Below are 15,744 nucleotides of genomic sequence, written 5' to 3'. Positions count from 1 at the left end.
GGACCTATCATTGCCATAGTGTTATTTTTCAGTGCTGAATAGAACCTTTATTATAGAACATATTGGGTTTTCAATAAAGAAAAGAAATCTTCTTTCATATGAAGAAAAATGAATTATAAAACACTTACAAATGGAGAAGCATTCTTTAATAAATATCCTAAGCTATCCTAGGTAGCCCAATGTCTCAGAAATTATGCAGATGCGTTCACATCTATTTTGTTACAGACTGCCATAGAATATTTATAAACTGCCCCCTGTGGCAAGACAGTTGAGGTCAAAGCAAACTGAGGCATTACACAGGACACAATATATTTTAAAAAATTCAGAATCATTAGTCAGTGTCCAAAAAAGAAACTTAGTTATGCTCTGTTAAAATCCTAAATAAAATACCTATTGTCGAGTTCTATAAATACATGCTGATATATTCTCCTTTGTGAGGGTGCTGCAGAAATTCTCTAACAGTTTTTGTTTGATTCAAGCTGCAATAAGAAGAGTCATGTAACAGAGGCTTCCCGCTCATGCAATACCTTTAAAATGCATTTCAAGAGTCTATGCATATATTCATTGCTGACCTCATCAGAACGCTAGGAAACAGCTATTTTGCATAAATTAAGCTGAGACTCTTCATAAGACCCATCTTCAAGATATATGCTATTCATAATTGCAACCGAAGCAAGTTAACATCAGAAGATAAAGCCATACAGTGAGTCAATTTTCAGTTTGTGGTTGCTATCAAGCAAAATGCTCTATGGAAATTATCTGTGAAGTATCTATTGTAAGGTACTGACATAGTGTCCAGTATTTCTAAGCACCCAAATCTGTTAATCTAATCTTTTATATATATTTGCTCATCATATGGAGAACAGATCTAGGTATATAACTTTTTTTTTTGCTCAACTATAAATGAAACATAAAATTGTTATGTGGATGAAAGTAATAAATAAACAAAAACAAACAGCAAATGGAAGGAATTAAAGAAGCTGAGACTAAAAGGAACTCAGTATTCTGCTAAAGTGAGAGGTGGAAAATTGACATATAATGGATGACTGTAAAGAATCCCTCGAGTCAAGGCAAAGTTGGCAGCTGACTAGGAGAGTCAGTGTGTTAGGATACTGATGGCAAGTCATACAATGTATTTACACTGATCCTGCTCCTGCAGTGCCCTTTTGTGATGCACTTAAGCTCTTTTGCAGCCAGCTATTCCTGATAACTTTTAGATATCATTCACAAATACTACAGGTATTCATTAAAAATTTGTCTAGGAACTGTTTCACTATAGAAGTCTCCTTGAATTTGAGTAACTAATAAAATTAACCTCTGTGCAAAGATATTCACATATAGCTTTTACTTATTGCTGTCAACAATGTCTCTACTAAAAGAGGTATATTAAGCGCACAACATTTTTTTTTTTAAAAAGAACCCTAGAAAAGAATACAAGCAGGAATATCTAAGTACTATTTAAGCTTAGAAGATTGCTGCAACTCAGTGGAAGAATTATCCTCAGGAAAAAAAAATAATTACAAATTATACATTTTATATGGACTTCTATTCAGGGAACTTAAAAAGAAGATTAGAAGAAAATGACCCATATATGTGAATTATCTATAGATACAATTTTGTCTGTCAACTATTCTGACTCATGGTTCCCTGCCCTATGTGACCCTAATCACTTTATATTCATCTTTCACTTCTCTTATTTGCTTTTAACTTATTCTAAGATGATTAAGACATTTAAGTTTTTTCATGTCTTCAGTCTACTCATCAATCCTCTTATGTCCGTATTTCCAGCGCAAGGAATTGAGATTAATGGAGAATAAGTTTTTTAAGCCAGGTGGACACATTTTCTTTCTGCTACTTCTGCTTTCGGTATTCACCAGAATTTTTAAAGCCTGAGAATGGGCTAACACTTAAATTCAGGTGGTAATGGCATGAGAAATAGCTTATACCTGAAAGTAAATGACTAAAGTTTGGAGCCACCTCCAATTTTGCTCTGAAATAAAAAACAGGCACAAATAACCAGTATAAAAAAAAAATGCTGTCAGGTTGATTTGTAAGTAATTTACTTAGTTTCTTACTTTAAAATAAGGTAATCTAATCTGTTTCAGTTTATATTTTCCTTCCTTAAAAAAGAGATAAATGTCTTTTTTTTTAATAAAATACAGCTCTTTCTTAATCTCAAAGCCTACCAGTATAAATCGCAAACTTCAGTCTACTGCTCAGACTTCAGTCAAACATAGTCTGCAAGTGACCTCACAGGACACAGGTCTATGTTCAGTAATAGCTCCTTGCTTAAACTCCTCTACCAGCCTGGAGATTGCTACAGTATTGAAATAAGCATCCATACAGCGTATGGAAACCTGCTATTCAGATCTCCAAGTGCAAAATCAATCCTTTGGATAGTCATCAGGTTAATTTATGTGATGTAGAATAATTATTTCAGTGTGCTAACAAAATATATGTGTTAAATATGTTAATTGCCAATGTTACTATTCCTCCTAGGTACACCGATTGTTCCCACAGACAGAGAACCACAAATGGGCATGAGCAGAATCCCTTGTCTAAGTGATCAATTTTCCTAATTTTTATAGTCTCTTTTCACTGGTTAAGAAGCTCAGAAAGGCTGCAGCAGCTGCAGCAATTGAGCCAAAAATTCAATTAGAGACAGTCTTGACTGAAGCTGCTTGTGGTTTATTAATTTTTTTTGGTATCTTTATTTACTTACTAGAGCTACAGTGAAGAGGACAAGCTGTTATTGTTAGAGCAATAATCAGCCTCCTTTTTTATTTTTCTTTTTGTCTTTCCTTTTTCCATGTTTTTGTTTACCAAATAGGAGGGAACTCAAAAGAACAGAAAAAAACACAGCCAAAACCTAAGTTCCTCTTATTCCTCTTTATTTCCCAGAAGAAAGATGCTTCTACAGGAAGTATTCTCAGCAGAAACAAAAATCCCTTTAAGCAAAGTGAAAATAAAGAGGAAAAAAAATATTCCAGTATAATTTGAAGTAGAAAGCCAAGATAAAATATTCCTTATGGCAAGGTTAGCTGGTCTCTGGAGTTGCCCATAATGTGAAACATCATTAAAGTAGTATGCTTTGGGAGTGATCTGGTAGAGAAGAATGAGCTGGAAGATCTCATACATATTTTTGACTGTCTATAGAAAATATTAATTTTGTGATTGTATGTACATGTATATATTATATTTAAATGAGAATTGTACTCTAAAATATATTAGAAAATGGTAATATCAGAATGATGAAAAATACAGAAAATAATAGAGATTTATAGGGTTCTTCACTGTATTTTTAAATCAAAGATCCTGGTTTAGCACCTGTGGCTGCTTATTTTGAGTCATACATAACCAAATCTTTCAAACTGCCTTTCTGGACCTTGCAATAGCTGAATGAAAAGTTTAAGCAATTGGAAAGTCACGGGTGAGTTTAACAGGTCAAACTTATTTTTCACTATTGTGTTTAGGCATTTCCGATATTCTAAATTACTTCTTTCTGCTTGTTTGTAAAAATGATACATTTGCTTATTGAGGCTTTTGAGGCATGTCTATCACAAGTCTATTCAGCCACAGAGAGATTCAGGACAGATATGTGTTTAAAGCCTCATATGTATGCAAATTGCTAACAGCTGACTGAGGTCTGAGGTTTTTAATTTTTTGTTGTTGTTGTTTAGATTCCAGCTCTTTGATACTGAATTGAGATGAGCCAAAACCTCTCACAATAGTGCTTCTTCTGGGTAAGACTTCAATTTTAGTGTATCCTCCAGATACATAGGTCATGTTTCATTATAAAGAGAACGAAGCCAAGAATTGTGTAGAAAGCCATCTTTCAACAGCATTGTAAATTAGGTACAGATGCCTCTCTGATTTTTAATATCAGCATAGTAACGTTTATATACACATAATGTATAGATTTTTCCAAATTGTATCCCCCATCTTCCAGAATCTCATGCCATGTCTCTGTAAATAGCAATGAGACTGCCAAGATCATGATTGCAGCTCTTATGTCTAAAGCAACTGAAATCCTCTCTCATATCTCACATCACATTCCAAATACATGTCTTTCTATACAGGTCTATATACAATCTAAAATTAGAAAATCTACTTTGTTTCACCTCTGGCATGCTGTATAACTAGAAACCTTCAGAAAAAAAAAAGAGTTAATGCATGCCTAGTCAGAAAATTCTCGTGTTGGGAATGATGAGTGTGTGAGCACTGGAGATATTTTGACTCTAAAAGTCCTTTTTTGATTTTGCTTTTAAAGAGTAAGTTATGTGGATGGAGAACATACTTTCTGTCTTGCCTTGTGTCGTAGTTCAGCCCCGATCAGGACCAGACTACGCAGTCTGTCTCTCGCTCCCCCCACCCTCTGAGAGAATAGGAGGAGATGATATAAGAAAAACAGCTCAAGGTTTGAGATAAGGACAGGGAGAAATCCTTAAAGTTACCGTCATGGGCAAAACAGACTCGACTTGGGGAAAACTATTCATTTATTTCTAAAATTAGCAGGAGAATGAGACAGGGAACAAGATAACGTCCCCCCACCCCTCCCTCTTCCTGGGCTTAACATTATCTCTACTACCTTCCCCTCCCGAGCGGCACGGGGGGGAAAAGGGAATGGGGATCGTGGTCAGTTCATCACGCGTTGTTTTACGCCGCTGTATCATCGTCAGGGGAAGAACTCCTCGCATTCCTCCTCTGCTCCAGCGTGGGGTCCCTCCCACACGCCACAGTCCTTCGTGAAACTGCTCCGGCGTGGGTCATCTCTTCCACGGGGTGCAGTCCCTCTAGAACAGCTGTCCCAGCAGGCCCTCCAACGGGCCACAGCCACATTCAGGCATCCACCTGCTCTGGCGTGGGGTCCTCCACGGGCTGCAGGTGGATCTCTGCCCCTCCGTGGACCTCCATGGGCTGCAGGGGGACAACCCACTCCACCATGGTCTTCACCACGAGTTGCAGAGGAATCTTGGCCAGGAGCCATATTACTCCTCCCCCTCCTTCTGAACTGACCTTGGCATCTGCAGCCGTTCCTCACAACAGGCTGGCAGACGCCTCTCAGGATCCTTTTTACATCTTATTCACTTCTCATCTCCTTTCCACTTCTTGCAGCCAGGCCGGGCCGAGTTGGGCCCAGTCGGCTGCCCGGCGGGAGGCCAGAGGGTGAGGCCTGCAAGGCCCATGAGGCTCGCGCCTCCCTCTCTCTGCCCCTGCTCAGCTGCTTCACATCTTCTCCTCCCTTTTTTCCTGTTTTCCCCTACTTAAATATGTTATCGCAGAGGTGTTATCACGGGACATTCTGCTACCAATTGGCTTGGCCTTGGCCAGCAGCGGGTCCGCCCTAGGCCCGGCCGAGTCCACTGAACAAAGGGGAGCGACTTCTAGCAGTTTCCTACAGAAGCTACCACCTTAGGCCCCCCCTCACTAACAAAACTAGAACACCTTGTCTGAGTTTGTTTGAGTTTTTTTATAGGGCTATAACATTTTTTTTTATAATTACTTATTCTTTTATAACACTTTTCTTCTTAGATACAAATTATATTTCTGTGACATTTTAATGTAAATGATTAGTTCTTAAAATTAGGGCAAAGTAAGGGCTTCCACAGTGGACTGTACCATCAGATATTATGTTAGAATTTCATGAACAAGTACATTTCTGTATGTATAATGAATAATCCAAACTTATGGCTGAGTTGTAACAAGGTAGTCGTTTCATGAATTCAAGGTGATCCTATATTATTTCCTTGACAGTGAAGGACAAATGGTTTTATTTGTTATTAATGGATGCAACAGTTTTAATGCTCACTGATAAGACTAAAAGGTTAATGTAGTGGCATGCCAAAGAAAAGCACAATGTAAACTGAGTATGAAAAATATTTCTGCAATGTGAACTGACTCCTTTCATAAAGTCATACATTAGAAAGTAGACATTTATTTCTGTACTAGATTAGCATGGGTCCATATTCTACATAAACTAATTGATATATTTCAGTTTAATTGGCATCCAGACAACAGAGATAGAGAGTGCCTTTCTTGAAATTGTTGGTAGTCTCATATCCAAATGACCTTCAGTCTCAGACAGAGGTTCTGCAAATATGATGTGAATTTACTATGGTCTTCAGCATTTATTCAAAGAGACACAGTGAACAACAAAGTCAAAAGAAATAAGGCTATCCATCATCCCCACACAGGCAAAGGAAAAAACCCCAACCTAATTCTGTAACTTGTAGTTCATTACTGCTTTAGTTTGCAAATTCATAAACATGAAACATTTTTAAATAATCACATGACTTTGAAATAATAAACAACATCCATAGTAATCATATTCTTATTAGAATTAGGAAACTACAATCTGTAAAAAAGAACCTCCTCCTCAGAAAAAAAGTCCTTCTTCCAAAAACTCTATATGTACTCCTCACTTATGAACTAATTTCTGTATGTGTACTTGCATTTAATTTTTTCATTAATTTTGCTTATGATTTTGTTTCTGGGTTGTGCAAATATGTGTGCTTAGCTGCACACAAGTTGGGCCACAGAGTTGAGTCGAAATTCCCGAGTGACTGCATGTCATCCAAGAAATCAGCATGAAAGTTCGGGGAATAAATAAAGTTTGTTTCTTCCTAATTCATTCATATTTACCATTTGCTGTTCTCATTATAAGCTTTGGCGTGAAAACAAGTTATGGAATTGAAATGTAGGTTTTACTGATGCAACTTTCAGTATGGAAACATAAAACTTCACTATGTTATACCTTCCACAGAGCTCATTCTCTCCTTTTTCCTCAGCTATGTCTGCTTTTCTCAAAGCTCTTGAGCTTTGTCCAGCTACTGTTGTCCATACTTCTGTTTTTTTCAATGGTTTCTTTTGATTAACTAAGCATCTACTAGCTCAGTTGCTGATTCCTATTTAATAAGCAGACTTTACGAAGAGTTAAAAAAACCCTAAAAGTTCTCAAAGAACTAATTTCCTGACTGTGTATGTGTCCTTACTTTAAGAGGGTTATAGAAAGGAACCTAAGAAAATGTACATATTAACATAATTTCTTATCTGAAATTGGTGACAGCAACTTATATATGCTTACCAGTCAACCATCTCCAGAGAAGTGGAGTTCCAGAAACAATGCGAGTTAGCTTGGGAGGTTAATTCTAAAATTGGAAAGACTCATTTTTTTGTATGCATCTTCAGTCATTATTTCTGCAATCTGAATAATTTTAAGAGCTTGGTTAGATCCTTTCACTCTTGAATGTCTATGCAACAATGTATGGATTATTGCGTAGTGACAGATTATTTTATCATACATTTTTAGAAGTTCTCATGGCTCCTTAGCAGCCATGGGGCCACTTGTCTGCGTAATTGCCTCTAAGCATTAGCAATAGCTGAGAGTTTGTCTCCAAAGGATTTAGATAAAACAAATTCTCAACAAAGCTCTACAGATGATAAAGCATTAAAGGATAAATGCAAATACATGATCACTAAGGAACGAAACATGGATCTGTTCACTTAATGTAAAGGAATTGTAAGAAATGGATATTAAATACGTTTATAAAATCTTAGCTTAGACTCTTTAAGTATAAGAAGTCAGATATCTATCATAATATTCTTAACCTGATGAGGACATTATGGACATTTTTCTTTTTTTTTAATGTAGAACGTTTACTTCAAGATAGTTTCTATATTTTTATTTCTCTTCAAGATTCTAATTTTTAAAATATGGCAAGTAGAGCTTGAAGGCATCACAGGAAATAATCTCATCCTTCTCCAACACCAAAGCAGGACCAGCTGTCCTCAGACATTCCATGTTCATGCATTTCTTTTAATGCTTCTTATTAATATTTTATCTTACATTAGATAGCTTGATTAGTTGTTTTCAAGAAGGAGACATAGATCACTGAGCACTCAGACTGACTTACTTTTCCTGGGCAGCTAGATTGGGGCTCAAATGGAAGTAGTCATGCAGAATGTAGGGGAACTGAGCTTGTCCTTGTGCCCTGCAATGAAGAACTGTAGAAGAAATTACATATATTTCCAAAAGGTCATTTTCTATCAATCTTCTGATCTAGTGCACTGTCCTTCCTTGAAGTCCAGTGTATGTACTTTGTTATGCTTCTCTCCCCTTTCTAAAAGTTGTGCTGTGTTTTGTTTTGTATTCATTCTCACTCAGATTGCATTCCACATTCTCTTTCTTACTCGTTAGACTTTAATCATGAAGAACTTCTCTTACAATTTCTTTCTTCACTTTTTACATTAAAATTGTTATCAATAAAATATAAGAAAAATCTGGGCTGTCCTGTTGTCATAGTTTAGCCCCGCTTGGAACCAAGCCCTAGGCAGTCACTCACTCATCCTCCCTACTCTCTGAGGGAATGGGGGAAGAGATAATATAACAAAAGGCTCAAGGTCGGAGATAAGGACAGGGAGAGATCATTGAAGTTACTGTTATGGGCAAAACAGACGCAACTTGGGAAAACAACTGAATTTATTAACAATAAAACCAAAGTAGTCTAATGAGAAAGAAAAAAACAAATCTTAAGAACACCTTCACCCCACGCCTCCCCTTTTCTCTGGCCTAACTTCACTCCTGACTATCTCCTTCCTCTCCCCTTGAAAGGCACAGAGGGAATACGGAATGGGGGTTGCAGTTACATTATCACAGGTTGTTTCTGGAACTCCTCCTGAAGAACTCCTCACATTCTTCCTCTGCTCTAGCATGAGGTCCCTCCCACAAGCTGCAGTCCTTCATGAACTGCTCCCCAGTGCAGGTCATTTTTCCACAGGATGCAGTCCCTCAGGAACTGCCTGCCCCAGCGCAGGCCCTCCAGGGGCCACAGCCTCCTTCAGATATCCACAGCCTCCTTCAGATATCCACCTACCCTAGCGTGGGGTCCTCCACAGGCTGCAGGTGGATCTCTGCTCCTCTGTGGACCTCCATGGGCTGCAGGGGGACAGCCTGCTCCACCATGGTCTTCACCATAGGCTGCAGGGCAATATCTGCCAGGAGCAACTTTACTCCTCCCCCTCTTTCTTTACCGACCCCTGCATATACAGCTGCTCCTCTTAGAAGCAATTCCTTACAATTGTACTCAGGCAGACATTTCTCATATTCTCTCACATCCCTCCTCTCCTCTCCTCTCCGAACCTCTCCTCTCCAAACCTCTCCGAACCGCTCCGCCAGGTTGGGCCCAGACAATCACCTGGCAGGAGGCCAGAGGGTGAGACCCGCGAGGCCTGCACCTCCCCCTCTCTGCCCATGCTTCTGCATTTTTTTTTTCCCATTCTTAAATACATCATCACAGAGGCATTATCACTGTCACCTATTGGCTCTGCGTGGGCCAGCAGCGAGTCCACCCTGGAGCCAGCCAGGTCCACCAGATCAAGGGAAACTTCTAGCAGCTTCTTGCAGAAGCCACTGCTGTAGCCACCCCGCTACACAAACCAAACACACCTGTATTCCCTTCTTGTTGATATCTGGGCAGTTAAAGACTTCCTTATCCTCCAGATTGTATCCTTTAAATGATTCTGACAATTTCTCACAGTTACTAAATCTTCTTGATTTTTTTTCTATCACAGATTGCAGCACTGAAGCAACCACTTTTCAGCCAGTATTTTGAACATATTTTGAACCACAAAGTAAATATGCATCTTTGATTTTCAATTAGACTCTTTTCTCCCCTTTCTGTCCTTCATGAAAAAGCTTTGACTTTTATAATTAATATATAAAGACTCATGTCTTTATCTGGATAAATTGTTTGGGCACATTAAGAAGCAGTTTTAATGACAAATTTACTCTTTCATCTCCTTCTGTTTATTTCCCTATTTGTTTTGTGTTACTATATGGTCCCGATTTGTTTTGCATTAGTATACAGATATATAAAACTTAAGCAAATTAATTCACCATGCTGATTCGTATTCTTATTGCAAATAATCCTGTCTCCTCCTTTTTAAATCCTTGTATAGATTAGTTTTGTTCTTACTTCCCTGTGAGTTTTTTTCACCTGTTCTGCTCATGCTTATACCAAACATCTATCTGAGGAAGATCTTCTTCCCCAAAAATTCCTTGCTTACTCTGCTTGTTTACAGATGATAGAACTTTCCTGAATGAAAAAATAAAAGAACAGTGAAATCTGAAAGCTGTCAGAGAAGTTTCAGGCCTAAATTTTCAAAAGTGCTGCAATACTTTTAGGAGTCCCACTATAGTTTAAAGCTCAGTAGGGTTAGGGGACTGAACTCTCTGCTACATCACTGAAAATCATATGAATAGCATTGCCTCTTGGCAAGATTTTTATGTGATCCAGCAGCCAAGTATTTTTTTATAATAATTTTATATGATTGAAACTGTCTATTTGCTGTAATGATTGATGGGGCTCATGAAAGTGCTCTGTCCATCAACTACAGGTCAGGTGCCTCTGGGAAAGTGTATGTAAGAAAGGGCAAAAAACCCACCAGAGAGGGGAAGGGGGAACTGAAAAAGAGTGAGAAACAGCAGAGGGAACACCAAGGTGAGAGAACACAAAGGAGGAGGAAGAAGAAGAAGAGGTGCTCCATAGCACTGAAGACGATGTTCCTGCAGTCACAGGAGGATCCCACGCTGGGGCAGACTTTTTCCCCCGAAGGACTGCAGCCTGTGGAGAGGACTTTACTGGAGCAGGTGAAAAGCGTGAGGAGGAAGGAGCAGCAGAGAGAAACTATTACGTAGTGACTATAACCCCCTCAGTTCTCCCTGTGTTACTCATCCAGGAGGCAGAAGAGTCAGGAGTCAATGAGTGAAGTTGATGATGGAAAGAGAGGAGGAAAGGTGTTGTTTTTTTTTTTTTTTTTAATGTTTGCCTTCTTGTTTCTCACTACCCAAATCTATTTTTATGGTCAATAAACTAAATTCATTTTCTCTAAGTTGAGTCTCATAGGCCCACAATAGTAGTTGGTAAGCAATCTCCCTGTCTTTATCTCATCTCACGCACTTCTTATCCTATTCTCTGTCCCTGTCCCACTGAGCAGGGGAAGCAAGTGAGTGGCTGGATGGGCATTTGGCTGTTTGTCAAGGCTGACTCACTACCACATCATCTGTATCTTCAATAGAAGATTATCCTTCACTATTGTAGCTTGCTGGTTCATAGAGAACTTCTAGGCTATTACTTAGATGCCATGTTGCTTTACTAAATGATCTGCACATTAGTGATGGGTGAAATGATATCATAGAACATACAGAAGCTATTTCATGCACAAACAAGTTAGGTCATTTAGTCCTCTTTTGTCTATGTAAGTACCTCCTAGTCCTTCTGTGGACTGAAAGGAGGTAGTTCAGCTTTTCATCTTTTCATGACTTTCACACTTGCTGCTATGTTTTCCCTAGAGATGGGGGAAAAGTTTCCTTTGTTATGACCTCCAATAAGTGCTACTGGCTAAAGCTTCAAAATCATGTAATTCTTATGTAAGCTAAAATAGAATTTAAATATTAAGAAGAGAAAAAGAGCATAAGTTTTAAAATTTGCCAGCTTAATGTTCAATCCATTATAAAACTCTGAAAGATGGCAAAAGAAAAATAATTGTGCTTATGTCTTCTATCCTGGACAGTCTTTCTTCCATTTATTGATGTAAACTTAGACATCACACTAACAGAAAGATAAGTCTTGATTTCCTCCTTTTAAAATATTTTATTTATTTTAAATGGAAGTATAGCTCTACCTGCTAGAATAAGATACTGAAAGAACCTACAAATAAAGGATAAACACCACAATCCAAGGTAGAACTACACTAGTTTATTACTATAGAGTCATGTGAAAGACAGATAAGCTGGTTCAATGCAATTGCCCAGGTTATATGAAAGTATATGGTTTATTTATGATTCTACCTCTGACCTGACAGCTATACAAAGCAAGAAGTTTTCTACAGACTAATTTGGGCCAACTCAGCAAAGCATCATAGGCCAGCCTAGACGTTTCTGTTTGTAGCTTGTGCATGCCTGGATAGTGGAGTGGAAATCACAGGTTAGGATCAGACACTTAAGTGTTCTTCTGGACTGTAAGTACAAATAATTTCTTCACAGATCCACACCTCAACTAATTCTTTTAAGATACAAGGTCCATCTTCTTAGAGAAGAATCTGAGAGATTAAGTCCCATCCCAAGAAAAACCTTGTGCTCTACTATTGGCTTTGCCTGACTGTTCCTTGTCACTTCCTATGTTTTTTTACAATCTATTGGAGAAATGCTCAGATCAATAGATTAGAAGGAAGAGGAGGGTCAGGCTCACAAACAGTTGTTGGGGCTTTGCTCTAAGAAGTCCTTCAGCTGTGCGGACTCTGTGTAGAGACTTGAGACTGGGCTTGTCAGTTCTGTACTTTCTGTCAGAGTAATGGGGAAAATTTGTAATTTGAGTTGTTCCCCTGCCAAGCTCCACTGCCTACTTACCTTTTTTTTTGTGTGTTATTATACCTTAAATGAACTATTTCTGAGGTTCAATTCATTCCTTCCAGAAAAATATAGCAGGTGGTATGGCTCAGAACAACATACTGCTGTGTGAGGTATGAGATAGTGTGGTTTGAGGATATTCTCTTCCATGGGGTAGATTTTGTTACCTGGCAGAAAGAAATTTAACTTTCACAGGTAAAATAGAGGGGAAAAGTGATGTTGTAAAGGGAAGAGGCATCAACAAGGAAGATAAACATGTTTAAGGGATCAAGATGCCTGACTGGATAAATGATACATAGGAGACTGTAATTTGCATCAGGCAGTCATTGAAAAAAAACATAAAAACAGAGATGAGAGAAAGGATAAAAACTTCAGTCTAATTTAGTTAAACCTATCTAAAACTACATGAAGAAACTTTTTTTGTGTGTGTGTTTTGTTTTATATGAGCTTACTTACATAATTTTTTACTGTGGTTTCTCTGATCTGTGGTTTCAAATGTTCAGCTGAAACTGGAACAAATTTCAGCAGAGAGAGGGCTTAGAATAACATAACATTTTTCAACTCTCTTACTTATCTCACTACATATCTACAAGTTTATGGAAACAGCTCTTCCAGTGTATATCCTGTACAACTCCATGAGAGGTCCAAGGACTGATATTGATTTACAACAGTAAAGGACATAATTAATCCATTTTGCTACAGTGGCTTGAAATAAAAATAAAATTGCACAGTCTTATTGTAAAATGGTTTGTCATAATATATTTTCAAAAACAGGAAATGTAAAAAGAAAGAAAATATGAAAAATGTTTACTGTTATTAACCCCAATCTGTTAAGTTTATCGTTTGCCTTCAAAAATTCAGTTTAACAAATAATTATTCAAAAATTGAGTGCAACTGAAAATGTGAAATATGGTCAGTGAGACAAGAATGTAGGGCTTTGTATCTCATGTATCATCAGCAAACTGATGTTTTATAGCATGCATATTTGCATAGGACTGTTGAAATTAAAATGTGCTAAAAGGTTTTCTTACACCATTTAGAGTCCTGACTTTAGCGGTACAGTACATTAAACTAACACTAGTGGAAAAAATGATAGCTGTTATAATGCTTCTGAGCAACAGCTCAGCTTTACGTTCTGTGGCACTTATAAAAAATTGCATCCAATCACATTCTCTGTGAAGAAAAAGCATTTATACATATGGAGACATGTCAACTTGATTTGAGTTTTGTTTTTTTTTTTCCTGAAGTCATTTACTTTTAAAGCAGTGGTCTTATATATTTTTTTCCTCTTTGTGTGTGTTTAAATAAATTATAATTTACATGAAGAAAAAAAAATATTTAATTCAATTTCTATATGTTGTAGTGTAGTGTTTTGGATGATGTAATGTATCACTGATGCAGAACTGATGTCTCTACAATCTGTCAGAAATAATAACAAATATCTTTAATGTCTGAAATGCCTGAATACGTTTGCTAATCACCTAGCACCATATAGTTTTATAACAGGTTTTGTCTTTGCTCCAGCTCTTGTAGAATCTACAAGTAGAGAGAGTTCATATTTAGAATTTGTATTGCTGCAACTCATACTTTTAAAATAGTTTCTTTGTGTGCTTTTTATAAATATGGCTTGCTGGAGTCTAATATCTCAAAACAAATCACTTCCAGGTTTGAGATAACAAAATAACATCATAATTCAGTAATAAAGAAACTTTTTCAAAGGCAAAGGTACTAGTCTGGAAAATTGTAGTACGTCCTACTAAATCATATTTAAGCTGTCACATTCATCTTACTTAACTTTATCTCTAACTGTAAGTTTTTTCACTTCTGCCTTTCTGGTTCTCTCCTCCCTCTTGCTGGGGAGGGAGTGATCGAATGTCTGGGTGGGGCTCAGCTATCAAGTGGAGTCAACCCACCACATGGTGTCTGTCTGTCTGTCTTCCTTCCCCTTTCCTTTTTTGGAAATATGCTGTTCTTCACACAGGCTATTTACTCACCACCCATTTCTGCTGTCTTTACCATTCTTACCTGCAAGTCACCACTGCACCTTTCCAATAAGGCACAAAGTGACTTCTGTTCTTTGAAAATACAGAGCTTGAATTAACTAAATTAAGTCTCCCTGGAGCCTTCTTTTTGCCAGACTCATCAATTCCAACTGTCTCAGCCTGTCCTCATAGGAGAGGTGCTTCAGCCCTCTCATCATCTTCGTGGCCCTCCTCTGGACTCACTGCAACAGATCCATGTCCTTATATTGAAGGCCCCAAAGCTAGACGCAGTATTCCAGGTGGCGTCTCACGAGAGTAGAGTAGAGGGGGAGAATTGCCTCTGTTGAACTGCTTTATTTAGGACAATAATATTTATAGTGTATAGTGGTGCCTAAACAGTTTATATAATAATTTTTTAGTTTTAAATCACCACAATAACCTTACTTATGTCTATTTAGTATCTTTAAAACATGCATATTCTCTAAAAATCTCCTACCTTGATGTTTATCATTCATTAAAAAGCAAAAAAGTCTCCTGGGTATGAGAAGAACAAGTATTTTTTAAATATCACTATGGAAAAGGACTAGTAGAAACTGGCAGTGTATTTTGGGACTATTGCCTTGTCATGTAGAACATTAACATTAACTGTTTGGTGTTTGTTTAGGGGAAATGCACTCCAGTTAGAAGGTTCAATGTATTATGTATGTAGTACTGAGTAGCAGAGAACAGTAAGAGACTTAGTGAGCAAACCTGCTAAGTACAAAATTTCTGTAACTTTCAGCAATTTGAATACTGCTATTGCTTACTTGAGACTTTTACCCAGCAACTAAAAGCTTAATAGTCTTTTTGATACTCTACTTGTGAACTGGTTGTTCTCTACTCTTATTCGCTAAGATGCCTGTAGATGGTCAGGCGATGGTATACTGGTGTAACAAATGTGCACGAGTTTAATCAGCTGGAGCTGGACTGAGCAGTAGACTGAGAACTGACTGTAAGGTAATGTGCTGCATATTCATACTTTCTGATCTGGCTGGCTTGCAAAGCAATATGAAAAATACTTTAAAATAATATTTTAAAATATTGGTATTGTACTGCAATGAAGTGAATGTTTATGAGTGTAGGCAGCCCAATATAAATAAGCACACAGCCTCAAACTATATTAATCCTGTGTGAGTGTTCAGGGCTGAATTTCTTGAGTCCCACACTAGACTAAATTCCTTCTTTGAAATCAAAGTGAAGGAAAGGTTTTCTGCATGGTGTTGGGCTAAATACTTGTGTTTTGGCACTCTAAAAACTCATACAGCTATGATTTTATTATTTCCTGTGAATGTCATAAAATTATTTTGAGTACTGTAG

This window comes from Chlamydotis macqueenii, chromosome 1 (genome assembly GCF_036417535.1).
Source record: "Chlamydotis macqueenii isolate bChlMac1 chromosome 1, bChlMac1.mat, whole genome shotgun sequence".
NCBI lineage: Eukaryota > Metazoa > Chordata > Aves > Otidiformes > Otididae > Chlamydotis > Chlamydotis macqueenii.
This window is presented reverse-complemented; position numbering follows the sequence as displayed.